Below are 23,251 nucleotides of genomic sequence, written 5' to 3' on the forward strand. Positions count from 1 at the left end.
TCTCATCTACTGAAGCCTTAGAGATAAGGCAAGTAGCTTCCTTTTCAAGACTTTCATGTAGCCTTGCTTCATATATGTTACCATGTCTGTATCCTATCAAGACAATTTTCTTTGACTTGTTATGAACAACTTCACAGTATGAGTCATAGAATACCACATGATAACCTCTATCAGTGATTTGACTGATGCTCAGAAGATTGTGCTTCAGTCCATCCACCAGAGCTACATTCTCTATTGCTATCTTCCCAATTATCAAGTTGCCATATCCCAGAGTGTGTCCTACATTTACATCTCCATAAGATACATCTGGGCCAACCTTCTTCTCAAATTCTAACAACAGGGATTTATTTCCAGTCATGTGTCCTGAACATCCACTATCCAGGACAAGTGTATTTTTCTTGTTACCTGCAAGTTTTCAATTTCTTACTCCTGCAATCAATAGCAAGATGATTAGTATTTCCATAGTTAAAACAAGTTTTTCTAGGAGCATTGGGAACAACCTTGTAATTTGAATTCTTAGAAATACCTTGCTTACCATTCCTGTTTCTTTTAGGACTTTTTACTTGAGGTTTTTTGGTAACCTCAAATAATTTCTTTTTCAATTGTTTTGCTGACAAAAGTCTTATGTTCTTTTGTTTCTTAACAGTCTTAATGGTTTCCTTGCTTTTCCTTTCTTTGAGATTTATTACTTACCAGTTTTTCTTGTGATACTGATGTTGAACCCTTTTCAAAGGTGGATTTGGGTTCATCAGCTTCTGAAGAAATAAACTTAAAAGGAGTTTTAAGGGAAATTTTATTTTCAGTGTCCACATCCTTTACTCCATCTTTATAGCCTAGGCATTTTTTCCAGTTTTTCTTTGAGATCATCTCATGAACCTTTTTGCCTGAATCAGTCCAGGCCTTAAGGGTTTTTCTTTCATTTTCTAAATCTATCTCTAACATACTATATCTAGCCTCAAGAATCTTTACTGTATATTTAGCTCTCTCACATTCTTTCTTCAAATCTATCTGATTTATTAAGTCAGACTCTAACTGTTCATTCCTAGATTTCAGGATCTCAATTTTAGTTATAAGTCTATCATTTTCTAGAGCCTTATTCTTGAAATTACCATGCAGAGATTTAAGAATAGATTTCAATTCAGATATATCTTCAGTATTAAAAGAGAAGAAGGAAGTTGGTACCTAACCCTTAGACTCAGAAGAAGCAGGATCATCAAGACTAGCCATTAGTGCATTACATGTGTCTTCATTTTCAGAATCAGAGGAGTCCATCCAATTCTTGCTTGATGTGATCATGGCTTTGTTCTTCCCTTTATCATGCTTTGTTTTCTTGCACTCTGTGGTAAAGTGACCAGGTTCATCACAGTTGTAGCACTTGATCTTTGTCTTGTCTACCTTTCCAGCTTTAGAGTCCTTTCCATCTTTTCTCCCAGTTGACTTCCTTTCACCTCCAGTAAACTTCTTCCTGAAGCTTCTGTTGTTCTTAGACTTCCTGAATTGCATCCTCCTGAAGCCTTTAACCATCAATGCGGCCATTTGCATGACATCAAAATCTATCATATTCTCATCAACTTCAGAATCGGTATCATCATCAGGATTTGATGATGAATCATCAGTATCTGATTCTGGCAAATTTTTCTTCTTTCTTAAAACTCCAACATACTTTTCTTTTGAAGCTTTATCATTTACTTTCAAAGCAACAGATTTCCCTTTGTTGCTTTTCCTCTCCTTCCTTTGCTAGACTTCCAAATCATGAGTTCTCAGCATGCCATAGACTTCATCCAGAGTAATTATTTCCAAATCATACTGATGTCATATGATTGAAGTCTGAGTCTCCCATTCTTCACTCAAGGCTCTCAGAAACTTGGTATTTGAATCCTCTCGATCATACACCTTTCCCTCCAAAGACAAATTATTGAGCAGGGTCAGGAATCTGTCATATATGTCAGTAAGAATTTCATCAGGCTTGGCCTCAAAGTGTTCATATTCTTGAATCAGAACAGCCCTTTTGTTCTTCTTGATGGCCATGGTTCCTTGACATTGAGTTTCAAGAGCATCCCAGATCTCTTTGGCAATCTTGTAGGCTATCATCCTGTTTGACATCACAGAATCAAGGCTATTATGCAAAATATTTCTTACCTTTACATCTTTCAGCACAACTACTTTCTCTTCTGGTGTCCACTCACTTTTCTCCTTTGGCTGATAGTGTTCAGCAACAGTAGGAGTTGCAGGCACCAGTTTTGTTGGCATGTATGGTCCATCATTAATCACATCGAGATAATCTAGATCTGTAGCTTCGAGGTGCATGAGCATCTTTACCTTCCATGTAGGATATTCAGTCTTTTTCAGAATGGGAATTTTAATACTTTCATACTTGTTCATAGACATGTTTAGATCATTTCTGATTGTAAGTTTATCAGTGAGGTCTGATACCAATTGTTGCCTAGTGAAGAAATAATTGTTTAGGGGGGGGGGGTTGGATACAATTGTATAAATGTTTCAAATAAGTAATAATATATAACAACTTTTTATATCTCTGATAAAAACTGTTACAAAACTCTCTCAAGAAATACTGATGTTCTTGAGAGCTGCTAGGTCGAATGTTACTCGAGATCGATACACTAAGTGATGACCTAAACTGTGTTTATATACTACATAGCTACAACAAATTAATCTAAGATATGCATTATCAATATTTAACTGGAACTGATACTTATCTTCAACTGAATAGATAAAGTCCTATAACTCAGACGTAAAAGATATATGCTCCACAATATAAGGAACATAACAAATCTTCTAAGCTGACTGTCTTCAAATACTGATGACATCCAAATACTGATGATGTGTCAAATCTTGACGACACATCAGATACTGATGACACCCGAACAACCAGATCCTGTGCTTCTTCTGATCATTGAGAATTCAATATGTAACAAATCCTTCAAGCAGGATTCTTCTGGCCTACAATGTTTATGTTAGGGATTCAGGTATTAAAACACAGCGGAATAACATAAAAACTTCGAATCCCTACCTCAGGATCTATGTATAATGCACGGATGATTATGGAGAATAGGATCATGTACCTTAATAAAGCTTTCCTTCTGACTATAATGGGCGTTCTGATCTTGATGAACCACAACAGCCCTCCTTGCAAAGATCTTCTCTCCAAAGGTATCCACACGAACGTCCGATCGTCCAACGATCACCGGAGCCCGTACTAGCCAATTTGGTTGCCTCTTCCACTCTCTCTCGCTCTCTCTCTCTCTCTCTCTCTCTGTCTCTCTCTCTATCTATCTATCTAGCCTCTCTAGGATGTAGAGCTGCTAGGGTTTTTCTCCAAAAATGTGATGCAATAACCAACCCTAAAATTATACATCTTAATGTATATATAGGGGAGAGAGGAATAAGGCCTAACCCTAAACCTAATGGGCTTCCAAAAGACCCATTCTGTTTTTGGGTTTATATTATTATTAAATTCGAATTCTAATATATTTACAATTAATCAAGTCCCACTTAATTAATTTAATTAAATTCAAATTAATAATAAACAATATTTAAATTCATAATTTAAATAACACTCCGTTTTAAACGTTCTTTGTGTGTGACCCTTTAGGTTATTATTACGTTGGAAATAATTTTATTTTCTAATAATAAAATTATAAACAATGAGTGGCATCTAGTAATACATCATTGTTACCCAAGTAATAATAATTATTGGTGATTCAATTAAACCTTTTGTGAATAATGTAAAATGTAATATAATCCCTTTAGCCTTATATTATAGATCAAACTCGAGGCATGCATTGTGTCATCCTCTACAAACGTTTAATCCTTCTTTCTTTGATCAATGAGTAAACTATTAAACAAATTACTATTTGAGCATGACCATGCATTTTATAGTCTTACTCAATCAAGAGGCCAATAATATCACTCCTTTAATAAAGGAGGGCTAAATCCCATCTAGATCATTCATATTTCTCATACGATTCATAATATACCCAATGACTACTTTTATGATTACCCAGTCAAGGATAACTTTCAATAGAATCAAAGTATATTAATTCTTATATAGAAATATAATGATTTCAGGTCTAAGGACTAATACATCATTATCACTGTGAGATTAACTTATGATACATTAAACATGTAGTATCTCACAACGGGTCAATCCAGCACCATGTATTTAATACATGTTCCTATCTTTTGACTTTAGTATCACCATACCTATGATCAATGAGATGTGATCATCAATCAACAAACACACTATTCTCAACGTATTTATTATCGTCCCTTAACAATAATACTTGACTAGGGACCTTTAGGAATAATAATACTATTCTCATAATCTCATTTCTAAGTCACGTACTTAGAGACATAGATTTACATATTATATTCCAAGGACATTTATTATTCTAACATTTTATCGCAGAAAATATGAAAGAGATATATCCTAAGTCCAATCATGTACGAGGATTTAGGAATAACTTTTTATGTAATCTGTTTTGATTTCATTGATATTAATAAAAGACTTGTTTTGTTTTTTACGGGCTCTATCTATTTAAGTGTTTAAATAAGATATACCATAGTTTAGAGTAAAGCTTTTTATGGATTATGATGAGATCATAATAGTGAGACCTAAAAGATGATAACTCTAAACTTAAATAGTTCCCGGTCATAGGATTACTAACTGGTAATTAATAATCCGCAAAGATTGGTACATATTATGCTTGCTCCCTTCAGGAGGATGTCTGTTCTCATAGGCATTTGTGTGGTGACACTATAGCTAGTATGTAGGTGCTTATTATAGAATAAGTTCACTGAACATGACTCGCACAGCTGAACAACTGATGGAGTTCACTCACGTGTCAGCAGTTGTTCACATAGTGATAGTTGTACAAGTATCCTTAGACTTGAGGTCATCATAGTCATCTTGTGTACACTGAACTATGCTTTGGTTTAGTTCTTAGTCTCCATGGACAATTATTAGGGCTCTACTGGGTATAGGAATTTGTACACGAAGATAGTGTATGATCAATAAAGGATCTACCCCTTTCAGTGAAGGAAGAGAATGTTCAAAGCTGATCCACTTATGCTAGTTCAGGAATCTCTGGCCAGAGTGAATGAAATTAGAAAGGAGTTTCTAATTTACATAGAACTGAGCATAGTAAGTGGGAAAGCAAATGATTAAATTAGATAGGCTTGACACAAGATCCATGCCTTGTATTTAATCAGGACATTGAAGGGTAGAAGGAGTTAATTGTACGGTAACTATTCACTGACAGGTTCTTGGTATTCTAAGCAGTGAATTCATATTATCCGGATAGTCGCGATATGTTGAGAAGCATCACTCACGATGTAGAATAAATATAATTAATCAGTTAATTATATTTAGTGAATTTTAATATTCATATAAATAATTAATAAAAAGTTTATTATTATTTATTTCTACTACCGGCATAATATTGAACCTACAGGGTCACACCATAAAAGAATATTTCCTTTGATGAATAATGAGAGAGGGAATTATTTTTCTAAATAGTTAAGAAAAAGGAATAATGATTAAAATAGTTTTAATTATTATTAAAGCATTTTATGAAGATAAAATGTGGGGGTTAAAATATATAAAGATATATTATAAAACCCTAGGAGAGTCCTATAAATAGAATGAGATGGATGGCTCATTTGACAAAACACACAATTTTGGTTTTGTGAAAACCCTAGCCTCCATCTTCTTCTTCTCTCACTCTCTCCCAAAAACTCCATTTTTATAAAAGCTTAGTTTTATAAAAAAGGTTCATCGAAGAGGATCGTTCTTGGTGGATACCGGTAGAGTGCTTCACACACTGAGGAACAACTGCTAGCACTCCAATCATTATAAAGCTTCGATTCACGAGGTATGATTTCGATTCCTCAGTTTTTCCCTTTTATATGTTTTTCTATATGTGCGGTATATGGTTTTATGGAATAAATATTATTTCACGCTTCCGCTCATCTGTAAATTCCATCATTGGCATCAGAGCTAGGTTCTGCATATAGAGATGCATATAAAAAAATTCAGATTTTTTAATGCATGTATGGATTTATCATGATTTTTGCAAGTTTATTTGGATTTAATTATGAATTAATTCGAAATATTTTTTGCATGAGATTTTGACTACTGATCTGGGTTCTACAAGTGTTGTAGATCATCTAGATATTTTTTTCATAATTTTGTGATGTGTAGATTATTTGTTATGAATATTTTAAAATTGTTTTAATTAAAATTCATAAAATAATTATGCATGTGAATAATTATGATTAAAATTTGTACAAGGACCCATGGCTGATTTGGTATTTTTCTGCTACTCCCTGATTTGAGAAATCATATTATTTTGATTTTTATTAATTTATTAATTAAATGTTAATTAATTTATTATTAATAAAATTAAAATAATAATATTATTAATAAAGAGTTATTAATAAGGGAGTAAAGGAAAGGGGGTTACCTCTCCTAAATTGTAACAACAGCAGGAAGCAAACAGTCACGGCAGGAAGTAGAAGAATTTTTTTTTTTTTTGAAAACCTGCTATCGGCTGCTGCAGGCGCGTACAGCGCACGCGGGGCGGGGGGGTGTGTTGCGTATTCCGTGAATGCGTTACACACTGTTGCGCATTTACGGAATGCGTTACACGCGTAAATGGCTCAACAGTGTTGTAACGCATTACGTACATGCGTTACAGCCCGTATGTCCACATTAAATTTGATTTTTTGGCAGTTTCGTAACTCCGTTTTGGGCGTGCAATATATCGTTGGATTCGTTTTTCCGAGACGGATCTAATGGAGTGATCAAATATTTTTTATATAAAAGTTTTGAACTGTTTATATTCCCGAAAGTGTTTTAAAGCATGTTTTAATTATTTTAATTGCTTTTAAATGCTATAATAAATCCATACATCATTATATCAATGTGTGACATGATATTCATTGCATGCTTACTTGTTTATTTATTTTTATGTATGAGATATATGCCTGTGTTTACCATGCGATGATAGATTTAGGTGAACTTAAATCAATATAAGGCGTGCTCTAGAAAATCTAGAATATGAATCGTTTCTTACCTTGACAATAATATTATGAATACAATCATGAGATTCTTGTGTTTATGAAACACGTAATTAAATATGAATTTTCAATTTTGAGAGAAAGGATGATTCTGTCAACAATAGATTTCTATCTGTAAGAAAGGGTTATTAAGTGACGCCTCTTGACAATGCTCCACCCGATCTGGGAATCATCTGATTATCGATTATTGATTTGAAATATTTAATTTAAAAGGAAGAATCTCTTTATAATATGATTATAATTGTAACGTAATATAATTCCTCTAAAATTAAATAATATCAAGTAGTAATTGGCCAATGATACAACGGGTTTGTGTCGGTCATAGCCTTCCAACATGATAGAAAGTAGTTCTTATTTTTAAATCATTGTCAGTTCGTGCTATAGCCGGGGGCTTTGATTTCAAAATAGAAATACTTCTCTATTACATAGAGATGTGTACATTGAATTAGAATCTAAAGGTCGGTACGTGCCACAGCCGTGGGCCGTTGGAGACTGATTCAATTGTACGGAATGTTGGGTTAGACTTGACTTAGAATATTGAGTTTGTCGTGCCACAGCCGTGACTCAAGTATTCAAGAGGCTAAAGTTTGATTAGGGAATAACATAAGATGTAATTGACAAGAGTTGTCTGTGTTAGGTCACACACACTGTAGAGGGGGGTTAATACAGTGTATAATACAATCAAATCGATATTAAGTAACAGAAAACAAACTTTATTGAAACAATAAATTCTGTTACAGTGTGGAACTGTTACCTCTCAGTGATGAACAAATATCACGAGAGCTGCTAGGGTTACAATGAATAATCTTCTCGAATATGATAACACTTATAGTGTAAACCCTATGTCTGTGTTTATATACTACACATTTACAAGATAATCGCTAATTGATATGGAATATAATTTTGCTTCCTAAAATATATCAATCAGATATCTTTTCATCCAAGTATTCCATTCTTCACGAAACTTCTTCTTCATGCATATCTCTTCTTATGTTTATCTCGATCTTCTTTCCTTTAATCAGCTATTATCCTTATCTGATCGTCCTTCAGCACTTAAGTTCTGATATCTAACTTCTGATGATTATCTCCTGATAATATAAGTACTGATATCCTTAAGTCCTGACTTCCAGTATAAGTACTGATCAACAATTAAGTACTGATTTGTCCTGTTAAGTAAGATCTGAAATCTAAACATAAATTATATTAGCCATGACATTATCAAATATATCTAACAATCTCCCCCAACTTTTAAATTAGCATAATATACAAGTTTTACAGATATTTGATGATGTCAAAAATATTAAGTACAAATGCATGAGAATTAGACTAGATAACTACAACTTACAGTCCTTAAAACTTTACCAATATTTAAATTCTGATAACAACTTCAGTCTGTACAAATATCAGAATTTAAGCAGTTGTAGATCTTCGACTTGGCTTCATCATCTGATCTCTACGATGTCAGGAGTTGTTCTGAGATAGTTCTTCAACAAACATTTCTCAGCATATCTGAGTTCATCAATCATTCTCCTTTTGGCATCTTTAAGCTCTGCAGTATCTTCACCAGTTTGAAAGATTGCAGCTCTGAGATCATTGATCTTTGCTTTTCTCAACTCCTGATCTAGTCTTATGACATAGGCTTTGTCAGATGCCAGATTGAATTCAAGTCCCTTAATACCAAGATATGTTCTGATCTGTGCAGTATTAGGTTTCATATCAACAATATCACCATTGTGATCTCTGTACTTTGGAACATATGTGCTGTCAGACTTAACAGAATAAAGCCTTTTCTGTCTCTGAATCTGTTCTTTTAAATAGTTTGCAGCAGTCCCTGTTATTCTGTCATCCACTTGAAGTAAGAAAAGTATATGCTCCAATTCTTCAAAATACTTCAATGGAATGGGATTTTGTCTTATATGATAAACCCTACCATCTGTCATGAAATACAACATGATGCATTCTTTCAAGTAGGTATGGTAAACCATCTGTACAGATTTCAGTTGATTCAATCTCTCAGGAGTTGCTCCAATACCTGGTTCACTCAAGAAAGTTGGATCATTGGTAGTGTTATGTATTCTCCTTTCATCAGCACTTCCCAATCCAGTTTTATCTCTTGCTTCCTTTCCAGTAACTACTCTTGCTTCAAAACCACTTGCAGTAGTCTTCAAAGGTTGAGTCTGTTTTGCTTTAGTAAATCCTGGTAGGAGTGTCTTTGGTCTATCTTCTGATATCAAGTTAACTTGAGCTATGTCAGAGGTTACTTGCTTCTTCTGAATATCAGAACTTACAATTTCTTGACTCTGAACAACTTGAGCCATGTCAGAGGTTGTTTTAAGAACTTTTCTTGAAGTCAGAGCAAGATTATCCTTTTCATTAGTAATTTCTTCATCCTCAGGAGGCACATAAACCTTGATAGGTTCACCAACTTTTTCTTTACCATTGGATCTTGGATCTATCTGCGGTTGTGATCTAGCCAATGTTGCTTCAGTAAGTGTCCTTTCTTTGATCACAATGCCTTTGAGTTTTGGAAGTGGCTTTTTACCAGAAGCTTCAGATTTAGATGTGACTTTCTCTAATTTAAGCCTGGCTTCTTCTTTCATTAAACTCTCCAAGTCCATTCCTGGATTTTCCTGAAGAAATAACTGTCTTGACATTTCCTCATCAAGATCTAAAAGTTCATCAGAACTTATCCTTTTACCAGTAGCAGAACTTATTCTGTTCCTAGTATCAGAACTTGTCCTGTGACTAGCTTATCTTGATGTGAATCCTCTACCTAGACTATGACCTCTACCCATTCCAGAGTTTCCTTGATCATCTTTTTCATTATCCTTTTCTGCCAGTGTCTTGTCAGTCTTGCATTTGGACTTAATTACTTTCTCCCCCTTTTTGGCATCAGCAGGTAGTAGAAGAGAGATAAGCAATTCCACTGAGGATTGGATTTCAGTTAATTGTGATTGCTGAGAAGCTTGATTTTTTAGAATTTCATCAATCTGAGCTTGTTGATGATCTTGAGTCTTCTCAATATAAGCAATCCTGTCAATGGTAGGTTGGAAGAACTTTTTCTTATCAATTTTCCAAACTTGTTCCTGTTTGACAAAGTTCTCCTGAATCTTGTGGAGCTCTGCATGAGTAGTTGAATGAAGACCTTGTAGATGTTTAGTACTCAATGCAGTGACTCTAAGCTGGGTTTTGAAATTATCAGAATTTAACATTTCATCAGCTTTAGTCAAGTGCTCAGTAAGATGCTTTTCAGTTGGAACACAGGAAACTGAGTTCCATTCCTTAGTCCACTCCTGACCTGCAGGAGTTTCACTCCAAGGTACTGGTGCTTCTCCTGTAACAAACTTCTTAACCAGTTCAGACTTTAGAATAGTCTGTTGAGGAGCATGTCCTGAAGGACCTGTTGTATCAGCATCTGCAGTTGGAGCAGCATCACCAGTATCTCCAGCATTTGCAGCATCAGAACTTAAAGAATCAGTATCTTCTGATAAGACAACAGTGTGAGTAGCAATAGAGGCTTCAACATCCTCTAATTGTTGATCTTGTTCTAAGTTCTGATCAACAGCCAAATCCTGATGCTCACCTAAAGTCTGATCATCAGCATCATGATTCAGAGAAAATGTTGTTGATAACTCTGGAGTTTGAACAACATCAGGAACATGTGTTGTAGAAGGATTAGTTGCTGGTGGAGCTTCTAAGAAAAGTATGTCAGACACAACCATATTCTGAATATCAATTTCAGCACTTAGGCCTGGATCAATAGAAGATACAGACTTTTGAACAGGAGACACAGATGGTGTGTTGGCCTTTTCAGTAGCAGCTTCCTTAGATGGAGTTGATGGAGAAGAAGTGACTAGAGCAAATTCCTTGTCTTGTGAGATCAGAGATTCCTGATCCCCTTCCTTAGCTGCTTCCTCTTTATCATCTGAAACTGGCCTTTTTGCCCTCTGTTTCTGGTATCTCTTTGTTGATTTGGATTCCTTGGGAGTTTCAGGAACTGTCATTCTTCTAAGCCTTTTGAGAAGCCTAGATCCCCCAATTCCAGAATCCTTCTGAGAAGTCTTTTTCTCAGCTTCACTTATAATAGGTTCTGAAGAAGGAACCTGTTCCTCAGTATCAGATTCATCTCTCAAGGTAATCCTCCTTCTCTTTTGAGGTGTTTGAGGAACAGTTTTTGTCCTCTTTGGCTTGGAGGAAGAAGGCTTCACAGTAGGTGCTGAGGCTGAGGGTTGTTCAGTCTGTGAAGTGGAGAGATAGGATTTGAGATATGTCCTGAGGGTAGGTTGAGTAGAATGAGTGGTAGGTACTGAGGATGATGGTTTTTGGGTGTTTGTGGTTGGTTGGACATCAGAGTAAACAGATCTATAAGTATGAGGATCAGCATTTACTAAGATCTGTTTTACAGACTGAGGAATCTGTAATGGTCTAACCAGTGATTTCTTAGTATCAGCATTTACCAGGTCATTAAAGTATCGTTTTGCAACTCTAAAAGGTGGGGTTGAGGAACTTATTAATTGAGGTTCATCAGTACAAAAAGTATATATAAGTTGACAAAATCTAGCAAAATAGACAACATTCCTATCCTCTGTCATCCTATCCCCAATAAAACCAATTATTCCAGTTGCAAAATCAAAATGAGTTTGATGGATAATAGCATACCCTATGTGCTGACTCAGAATTGGGATAACATCAAAATTCGAACATTTGTTCCCAAAAGCTTTGGTGATGCAGTCGAAGAAGAAGCTCCATTCTCTTCTGATATGAGCCCGTTTCAACTGCCCAGGTTTTGCCAAACTCCGTTCATACCCCAAATTTGCCATTAACTCCTGAAGAGCTGATTCTACTGGAATTGAACAAGTACAACCTTCTGGAATGTAGAGCTTTACGTATTGTACCAGGAGTGACTGCATAAGATGAATCACCCACTTCGAAAACAATACTGGGAGTGCCATGTTTAACACCATAATCAAAATGCCCAGTCCGCCAAAACGTCAGAACTTGTTGGCTCGAAAAGACTGAAGGCTGGGTCAGTGCATACCCAATCTCACTATGTGCAAGAAGATCTTGCACAAAATGCAATTCAGATGGAGCTTCAGCATGATCAAGAATTGCAGTATAGTTGTTTGGAACAAACTTAGCTCCATTAATGATTAAATCCTTAGGTGCCATGTGAAAAATTGAGATTTAAAAGTGCCTGTTAGGTGTTTGATAAAATGTCTGTATGAAAAACCAACGTGAGAGAAAGGGAGAGTAAAAGCAAGTGGAGAGAAAAATTATGAAGGAAATAAAAGATTAAAGAAATTCTTTCTCTGTCGTACTTATACTCTAAAAAAAATGTTACCGTTGGACACCTGTCAGACATGCAGTAATAACGGATAGTTACTGAGCTCGAGAAAACAGGAATCATTACTTGCCCACTTGCCTGTTTTCTAGAAAAAACCGTTCCATTTACCCAGATATCCCATTAATCAAGGTGAAACAGTTTTAATTCAAAATTGAAACCGTTCCCACTGATTTAATTATTTTTTACTGCATCATTAATATTCTGAAAAGAAATCAAGTTAAAATGACCAAGATAAATCAAATGAGTAAGTACTGATAAAGGAAAGTCAGAACTTAAATTAAAACAGAATTTATATGGTCATCAGAATATCAATCAGGATTTATCAATGCATTACAAAATAACTTAGAGACAAAATCTTGAAATAAAGACAGATTTCATTAATATATCAAGAGAATACATTCATGAAATAGAAATTACATCAGTACTTATACAAGATTTCCCTAAGCTACGAAACCTAACATCAACAGCTTTAGTCCTAGATAAGAAGCCTGGCAAAGCTGATGATGAAGAAAAACAGGAAGAAGACGAGATTAAATCATTTCTTCTTCCTACTCTCGACAAACAGAATGGCGAGTCGGATGATTCGCTCTTGCTGGCGGAGAGCTTCCAGCCTTTCCTCCTCCAATCGCTCTAGATGGCGATGGTAGTCCATATAGAAGAACAGGAGGTGGGTCAGTACCTCCTGTGGGACAGAGTCCCATATCTCCTCAGGAATGGCCGTGACGTGCCATTCCTGCTGCCAGTGGGCACAGCTTAGCTCCATATTGAAGTTTTGGTAGTTCAAAAACATATTGTATCTGACAATTGTGTTTTTGAAAGAAAAAGTATGAAGGTAAGTTTGTGAGAAAGAATTTGATGGGAAGGCTGATGTGAAGAGGCTGTTTATATAGGCAAGAGAATGCCAGGAGACACAAAGGTTTTTAATGCTGACAGGTAGAATTAATTCTACCTCGTCTCCCCAGACTTGGAAAAAGAATAACATTCATTAGGAAGAGAAATCATGGTTTAATGCGCACAAGACACAAGTAAAAGTTGACTGTTCAAGTACGAGTACCATTAATCCTAACCATAGTGACTATTAATCTTCCACTTCACATGTTCTAGATTGTACCGAGACTGTTATCAAATTTTATCCACAGATAAGTCAAGTAAAGAATTTAGACTGTAATATCAGAACTTAGACTTATTTCAGAACTAACAGTCATCATAACATAATTTCTTAACTCGAAAAAGGAATGCCTATCTTAGTAAATCCTCATACAAGTGCTGAGTTATACTCTTCAGAACTTAATCATCAGAATATGCAACCAGAACTTGTCCTCAGAGTTAGTGTAAAATGACACAATGACTGTTTATCTAAAACAACATAGACCACCACAGTAATTTTCATCATTCAGATGGAGCGATTAGTGTGTGCATCAAGCTAAATAGCAGACAAAGAGTAAAGTTTGATTCACTTCAGTATATCTTAGAAATAAGGCATAACTAAAATTTTGCTAAAGAGCTGTCATTATCCTGAAACCTACTGATGAATGAGTTCATGCTTGAGTCCACCTCAACTGTTTTGTGCTAATTTTATGCATCTTTTAAATTCTATTTTACAGTGGCTTCTCAGTGTAAGTGAGTCACGACTGCTTATCAGAATTTATGCTATTATCAGAGTATTTCTCCAGTAATCATAGAGTGTGAAAAGTCACCAAGAAAATATTTTTCTTTTCTAATGCATATTTACTTAATACCAGCAATGCACGTGGGTCTTCCCTTCCATATTTTTGCTCTAGATCTCAAAGGAGTACCTGATTTTTATTCTTCGATCCCTTTTCTTTTTATAAGTGAGGTTTATCAGCACTTAGTACATTCAGCAGTTTTACTAGTATCAGAACTTAACAGATGAGTAGCATTATTCTAATTTATGACTTAGTAATAAGATAAACAAAGTAAACTCAACTAAGCTCAATTATCAGAATTTGCTTGTGTCATAAAATTTCCACAGAAATAATTACTTCTTACATGGGATCATTTGTTTATTGAAGACTACTAGGTCAGTATCTAGCACAGTTATCCTCATAGGATTGAATTGTTACTTAGATAGACAAATCACTTATCAGAGTTTAGAAACATATATTAGACAACAGTCAGTACTTAAAAACATTTAGCAAGTAATCACGGAAAGAGATTAAATTCGGTAAGTACTGATCATAAAGTCTGATAATACAGAACAATACTAAGCAGATTTAGAGAAAGAACCTGAAATCATTCCAAGTTCATTTACCAATCTTGTAAAAGTGGCTTCACACAGTGGTTTTGTGAAGATATCTGCTAGTTGTTGATCTGTTGGAACAAAGTGCAATTCCACTGTACCTTCATTCACATGTTCCCTTATGAAGTGGTACCTGATGCTGATGTGCTTTGTCATAGAGTGTTGAACTGGATTACCTGTCATAGCAATAACACTTTGATTATCACAGTAAATAGGGATTTTGAAATATGTTAACCCATAATCCAGTAACTGATTCTTCATCCAAAGAATCTGTGCACAACAGCTTCCTGCAGCAATATACTCTGCTTCTGCAGTTGATGTGAAAATTGACTTTTATTTCTTGCTGAACCAAGAAACCAATCTGCCTCCAAGAAATTGGCAGCTTCCACTTGTGCTTTTCCTGTCAATTTTGCAACCTGCAAAATCTGCATCTGAGTAACCTATTAGTTTAAAATCTGATTCTCTAGGATACCACAATCCCAGATCAGCTGTTCCTTTAAGATACTTAAAGATTCTTTTCACAGCTGTTAAGTGAGGTTCTCTTGGATCTACTTGAAATCTTGCACAAAGACAGGTAGCATACATGATATCAGGCCTACTAGCAGTTAGATAGAGTAGAGAGCCAATCATACCTCTGTAGTCAGTAATATCTACTGATTTACCAGTATCCTTATCCAGTTTTGTTGCAGTGGCCATGGGAGTGGATGCACTTGAACAATCTTGCATTCCAAATTTCTTCAGCAAGTTTCTGGTGTACTTGGTTTGACAAATAAAAGTGCCTTCTTCATTCTGCTTGACTTGAAGGCCCAGAAAATAGCTAAGTTCCCCCATCATACTCATCTGATATCTTGACTGCATTAGTTTGGCAAACTTCTTGCAAAGTTTGTCATTTGTAGACCCAAAAATGATATCATCAACATAAATCTGGACCAGAAGTAAGTCCTTTCCATGGTTGAGGTAGAACAGTGTTTTGTCTATTGTTCCTCTGTTAAATCCACTTTCCAGAAGAAACTGAGCTAAAGTCTCATACCATGCTCTAGGAGCTTGCTTAAGTCCATAAAGTGCTTTATCAAGCCTGTAGACATAATCTGGATGTTTGGAATCTACAAAGCCTGGAGGTTGTTCAACATATACCTCCTCCTCCAATTCTCCATTGAGAAAAGCACTTTTCACATCCATTTGAAAGACAGTAAACTTTTTGTGAGCAGCATAAGCCAAAAATATTCTTATGGCTTCTAACCTAGCAACTGGTGCAAATGTTTCATCATAATCAATTCCCTCTTGTTGAGAATATCCTTTTGCAACCAGCCTTGCCTTATTCCTTGTAATTATGCCATCACTGTCAGTTTTGTTTCTGAATACCCACTTTGTACCAACAATAGATCTATTCTTTGGTCTTGGCACTAGGGTCCAGACTTTGTTTCTTTCAAATTCATTTAACTCTTCCTGCATTGCTTGCACCCAATCAGCATCTTGAAGAGCTTCTTCCACTTTCTTTGGCTCAGTCTGAGAGAGAAAAGAATTGTAGAGACATTCATTTGAAGTACCTGTTCTAGTTCTGACACCTGCATCAGGATTTCCAATTATCAAATCAGGTGTATGTGATTTTGTCCACTTCCTTGCAGATGGAAGGTTTTCTCTAGAACTGGATGCTCCCCCATGATCCATGCTATCTTTATTTTCATTATATGATACTCCCCCTAAAACTATGCTCTCTGAGTTGGATTCTTCAGTATTTAGATTTTCAGCACTATCAGAACTTGGCTTATCAGAACTTGACGAATCAGAACTTGAAGAGCCAGATGTATGTTCTGATGTTTCTTGAGATGTGGTAGGATCTTGAGTATGCTCCCCCTGCATAGGTGCATCTTCCTTTGACGTAGTCACCACAGATTCAATAACATCAGAGTTTAATCCATCAGAGTTTACATTATCAGGACTTAGACTGTCAGGATTTTCAGTATCAGAATTTGAGTCTTCATTTCCAAATCTCAGCTGATCACGGTCAATGAAATCTTCAAGACCAGTAATCTTCTTATCATCAAAAGAGATATTGATAGATTCCATGACCACTTTTGTTCTCAAATTATAGACTCTGAAGGCTTTTGTGGAAAGTGGATATCCAACAAAGATTCCTTCATCCGCTTTTAGATCAAACTTGGATAGCTGTTCAGGATGAGTCTTGAGAACAAAACACTTGCATCCAAATACATGAAAGTATTTCAGATTTAGTTTCTTTTTCTTCACCATCTCATATGGTGTTTTTCCATGCTTGTTAATGAGTGTTGCATTTTGAGTAAAATAAGCAGTCCGCACAGCTTCAGCCCAGAAATAGGTTGGAAGCTTTGCTTCTTCAAGCATTGTTCGTGCAGCTTCAATGAGAGTTCTATTCTTCCTTTCAACAACTCCATTTTGCTGTGGAGTTCCAGGAGCAGAAAATTCCTGCTTTATTCCATGGTTTTTGCAGAACTCTTCCATTATCAAATTCTTGAACTCAGTGCCATTATCACTCCTTAAAATTTTCACAGAATCTTTGACCAATTTATCCAAATGTTTGACATGATCAATCAAGATAGATGCAGTTTCACTTTTTGTGTGCAAGAAATACACCCATGTGTATCTGGTGAACTCATCCACTATGACCAATGCATATTTCTTCTTTGCAATAGACATGACATTTACAGGACCAAATAGATCAACATGTAGTAGATGATAAGGATCAAGAATTGATGATTCAGTCTTGCTCTTGAATGGAGATTTTCATTGTTTGGCCTTCTGACAGGAATCACAAAGGCCATCAGGAGCAAATACTGACTTTGGCAGTCCTCTCACAAGATTTTTCTTGACCAGTTCACTTATATTGTTGAAATTTAAATGAGAGAGTTTCTTGTGCCAATTCCAGCTTTCTTCAATTGATGCTCTACTCATCAGACAGATTTCAGAACCATCAGTACTTGTTGAAAGCTTAGCTTCATAAATGTTACCATGCCTGTATCCTTTCAGAACTACTTTGCCTTTAGATTTACTCACAATTTCACAGTGTTCTTGAAAGAAATCAACATGATAACCTCTGTCACAGATTTGACTTATACTCAGCAGATTGTGTTTAAGTCCTGAGACCAGAGCTACTTCTTTAATTATGACATTTCCAAGATTGATATTGCCATATCCCAATGTTTTTCCAATGTTGCCATCTCCATAAGAAACACTTGGGCCAGCTTTCTCCACAAAGTCTGATAGCAGGGCCTTATTTCCAGTCATATATCCTGAACATCCACTGTCCAGAACTAGAATATTTTTCCTGTTGCCCTGCAATCACAAAGACCACTAATTATTAATTTTAAGGACCCAGACTTGCTTGGATCCTTTGGCCTTATTAAGTTTGTTAACATTTGCAGCGGATTTAACATCAGAGTTTATGTTAACAATTTTCTTATCAGAACTTACACTATCAGACTTTGAATCAGAATTTACACTAGAAGGAACAATGGAAACTTTCTTCAAAGAAGGTTTTATTTGATAATAATCATAGTACAAACTATGATATTCCATACAAGTATAAATGGAATGCCATAAACTACCACAATGAAAACAAGGATTTTGTGGTTTGTATCTAACAGACTGACTCTTAACTCCTGATTTTGAAGGTAAGGAGTTAATATTCTTATTCTTCCTGCAAAAAGAAGCCAGATGGTTAGAACTTCCACAGTTATGACATGTTTTCCTAGGAGCATCAGGAACAGGTTAATAATCATTGCTTTTATTCACACCTTCCTTTCCATTCCTATTTTTCCTAGGTGATTTTACCTTGTTTGCATTCTTAACATCTTTCAGCTTATGCTTAAGCTGCTTCTTTGTCATTAAGCCTAAGTTCACTTCAGCTGTCTTTTCCTGTTTTAGTTTGTCAGAAGTTGATTCCTCTTTAACTTCTGATTTCTCATTTTCAGACTTTACAGTTACAAACTTAACAGGTTTTAACTTTGGCTTTTGCTTAACAACAAGCTTAATCTCTTCAGTTCCTTTATCATTCTTATCTTCTCCATAACCTAAGCCTTCTTTCCAGTTTTCACTACTTAGCAAATTTTGAGTTGTTTTGCCAGAGTTAGTCCAAGTCCTGATAATCTCTCTTTCCTTTTCTAACTCAGTTTTTAGAGATTCATTCATTTTTAGTACTTCATCCCTAACATAAAAAGCATCATCTCTATCCTTCTGAGTTTGATGGAACATGACTAACTCTTTTTCTAAGAAATCATTTCTTTTCTTAAAAGCAAGATTTTCAGAAGTTAATCTTTCACATGTTAAAGTTTGATCTCTATAACTAACAAACATGGTTTTAAGATATCTTCTCAACTCATTAATATCATCAGTATGAAAAGCATAAGTAGTCTGAGGTACCTTTGTTTCAGCAGCTTCAGAACTGCTCTCAGCACTTTCTTTATCAGCATTTGCCATAAATGCATAGTTCTCCTCACTTTCAGATTCTGAGGTGTCTGTCCAGCATTTCTGCTTTGTGACAAGAGCCTTGCCTTTGTCACCCTTTGCCTTCTTGCAATCAGGAGATATGTGGCCTTTCTCACCACAGTTATAGCATTTAACATTGGTATAATCTCCTCTCTCAGACTTTCCTCCTCTACTTTCAGATCTTCTAAAATTCTTCTTGTCAGAACTTATGCCTTTCCTGGAAAACTTCTTTCCCTACCTGAACTTCCTGTATGCAATCTTTGTGATTCCTTTCACCATAAGAGCACACAACTTCATCATCTCCTCATCAGCATCAGTCTCAGGCAAGCTTTCAGAATCTGAGTCATCATCACTTTTAGAACTTGATGACTCAGTTTCAGACTTTATGACAAGAGCTTTACCCTTGTCTTTCCTTGAGGAAGCTGCTTTGGGGGATTCTTCTTCAGCCTTAAGAGCAACTGTCCTTGACTTTCCTCCTTTCCTCTTGCTTCTTTGTTCCATCTCAATCTCATGAGTCTTGAGCATTCCATAGATTTCATCAAGAGTTGTTTCATCAAGATTGTAGTTGTCTCTTATTGTCGTTGCCTTCAAATCCCAGCATTCAGGAAGAGCTAACAGGAATTTAAGGTTTGAATCTTCAATATCATACTGTTTATCAACCAATGACAAATCATTCAAAAGTTTGACAAATCTATCATATAAATCATTCAATGACTCATTAGTCCTTGAGTCAAAATGTTCATACTCTTGAGTGAGTATTGTCTTCCTGTTCTTCTTAATTGTGTCAGTTCCCTGACACCTTGTTTCCAGAGCATCCCATATCTCCTTAGCAGTCCTGCAGTTGATTACCCTATTTGACATTACATTATCAATGGCCCTATGCAGTAAGTGTCGTACCTTAGCATCCTTAGCAATTGATGCTATATCTTCAGCAGTATAATCACTCTTCTCATTTGGTACGGTCTTTGCTACTTCACCTGCAACAGCAACAGCGAGCTTGGTTGGTTTGTGAGGCCCTTCCTTGATTCTATTAAGGTATTCTGGATCTGTTGCTTCCAGGAACATGGTCATCCTTACCTTCCATATGGGATATTCAGATGGTCTCAGTATGGGAACTCTGATGGTCTCATACCGACTCTGAATTTGTGTCTTTGGTGGTTCCTCAGTTTTGGTAGGCTTAGTTGGAGTTTCTGTGTCCGACATGATTGTGTTTGGATCTTTAACTGTATGTGTGTTAACAGATAGGCTCTGATACCACTTGTTAGGTCACACACACTGTAGAGGGGGGTGAATACAGTGTATAATACAATCAAATCGATATTAAGTAACAGAAAACAAACTTTATTGAAACAATAAATTCTGTTACAGTGTGGAACTATTACCTCTCAGTGATGAACAAATATCACGAGAGCTGTTAGGGTTACAATGAATAATCTTCTCGAATATGATAACACTTATAGTGTAAACCCTATGTCTGTGTTTATATACTACACAGTTACAAGATAATCGCTAATTGATATGGAATATAATTTTGCTTCCTAAAATATATCAATCAGATATCTTTTCATCCAAGTATTCCATTCTTCACGAAACTCCTTCTTCATGCATATCTCTTCTTATGTTTATCTCGATCTTCTTTCCTTTAATCAGCTACTGTCCTTATCTGATCGTCCTTCAGCACTTAAGTTCTGATATCTAACTTCTGATGATTATCTCCTGATAATATAAGTACTGATATCCTTAAGTCCTGACTTCCAGTATAAGTACTGATCAACAGTTAAGTACTGATTTGTCCTGTTAAGTAAGATCTGAAATCTAAATATAAATTATATTAGCCATGACATTATCAAATATATCTAACAGTCTGCCTATTGAACATTACATGGCGGTTCGTGCCACAGCCGAGGTTGTGTGATGGAATGTAGGATCCATATTCCCACTAGCATTATGAATGCTTAATTTTTCACGTAGGGGGTTGAATAAATTAGATGAACTAGTGGGAGCCACTTATGAATAAAGACCCGATTCATATAGTGTTTTGAAATGAAATTGAATATTTTTTAAGTGTTGTTATGTGTTTATCATTTACAGATTTACTATATTATGTCTTCTGCACTATCACTCAGGAGCATACTAGATGCTCACAAGGTGACTGATCCTAATTTAGCTGTATGCTTTCACTGTAACAAGCGAGGGCACTGGAAGTGAAATTGCAAGGTTTACCTTGCAGAATTGAAGAAGAGGAAGGGTAGTAAGACTACCGCTTCTGATCCAGGCATGTTCATGATCGAAGTTAATATGTCACTAGGTCAAATTTCTACTTGGGTATTAGATACCGCCTGTGGTTCTCATATTTGCAATTCGTTGCAAGGACTAAAGGGAAGTAGGAATCTTGAAAAAGATGAGGTGATTCTACGTATGGGCAATGGAGCAAGGGTTGCGGCCATATCTGTAGGATCATTTAGTTTACATATGCCTATGGGCAAGACTATTATTTTGAATAATTGTTATTACGTTCCCTCTATTGTAAGGAATATTGTTTCTATCCCTATGTTGGATTTGGATGGTTTTTCATTTATTATTAAGAATAATGAATGTTCTATCCTTAGAGATAATATTCTTAATGGACGTGGAATTTTAAATAATGGTCTGTATGTATGTGACGTAGAGCATGATTTACTTCAGATTGAACAAACTAATAAAAGAAAATGAGATGATGAAAATCTGACCTATTTATGGCACTGTAGGCTAGGTCATATTAGTGAAAATAGACTTCGGACATTGCATAAGGAAGGGTTACTAGACCCCTTTGATTTTGAATCATATCCTACATGCAAGTCTTGTCTATTGGGTAAAATGACCAAATCTCCATTTAGTGGACATGGAGAGAGGGCTGCAGATTTGCTAGGATTGGTACACACAGATGTATGTGGACCAATGTCTACGCAAGCCATGGGTGGATTTTCGTACTTCATTACTTTCATAGATGATAGATCTAGATTCAGATATGTGTATTTGATGAAACACAAGTCTGAAGCCTTTGAAAAGTTCAAAGAGTATAAGTATGAAGTGGAGAAACAAACCAAACACAGTATTATAACTCTTCAATCAGATCGAGGTGGTGAATACTTGAATGGAGAGTTTCTAGATTATCTCAAAGAAAATGGTATAGTCTCCCAGTGGACTCCTCCATATACTCCACAGTTGAATGGGGTATCTGAAAGGAGAAATCGAACTCTGTTAGACATGGTTCGGTCCATGATGAGCTATGCGAATCTTCCAGTATTCCTATGGGGTTACGCATTGGAAACCTCAGCATATTTACTGAATAAGGTGCCTTCCAAATATGTTCCTCAAACTCCATATGAGATATGGAAAGAAAGGAAACCGAGTCTTAAACACGTTAAGATTTGGGGATGTCCAGCTTATGTCAAGAAAGTTGACCCAGATAAGCTGGAATCTCGATCCGTAAAATATAGTTTTGTGGGATATCCTAAAGAGACTTTATGGTATTACTTTTACACCGATCATCGGGTGTTTGTCTCCAGACATGCTACCTTCTTGGAAAAGGAGTTTATCCTTGAAGGAAACAGTGGGAGCAAAATTGAACTTGATGAAGTTCAAGAAGCACAAAATACTACGGTTCAAGTGGAAACACCTGTTTAGACTGAACAACCTTCTGTGGAACAGCCCATTCATAGGCCAGGGAGAGTGTCTCGCCAACCTGAGAGGTATTATGGCCTTGTCACTGAGAATGACAATGAGTTGTCAATCATTGATGATGACGACCTTATGACCTATAATGAGGCTATGAGTAGTGTTGACTCAGAGAAATGGCAAAGTGCCATGAAATCCGAAATGGAATCTATGTATACCAACCAAGTATGGACTCTGGTTGAAGCGCCTGAAGGTGTTAAGCCTATTGGGTGCAAGTGGGTATATAAGAGAAAGATTGGAGCAGATGGCCAGGTAGAGACCTATAAGGCCAGGCTCGTGGCAAAAGGATTCAAATAAAGACAAGGGATTGACTTTGATGAAACTTTTTCGCCTGTAGCCCTGTTAAAATCAATTCGGATTTTGCTTGC

This window comes from Apium graveolens, chromosome 7 (genome assembly GCF_009905375.1).
Source record: "Apium graveolens cultivar Ventura chromosome 7, ASM990537v1, whole genome shotgun sequence".
NCBI classification, from domain to species: domain Eukaryota; kingdom Viridiplantae; phylum Streptophyta; class Magnoliopsida; order Apiales; family Apiaceae; genus Apium; species Apium graveolens.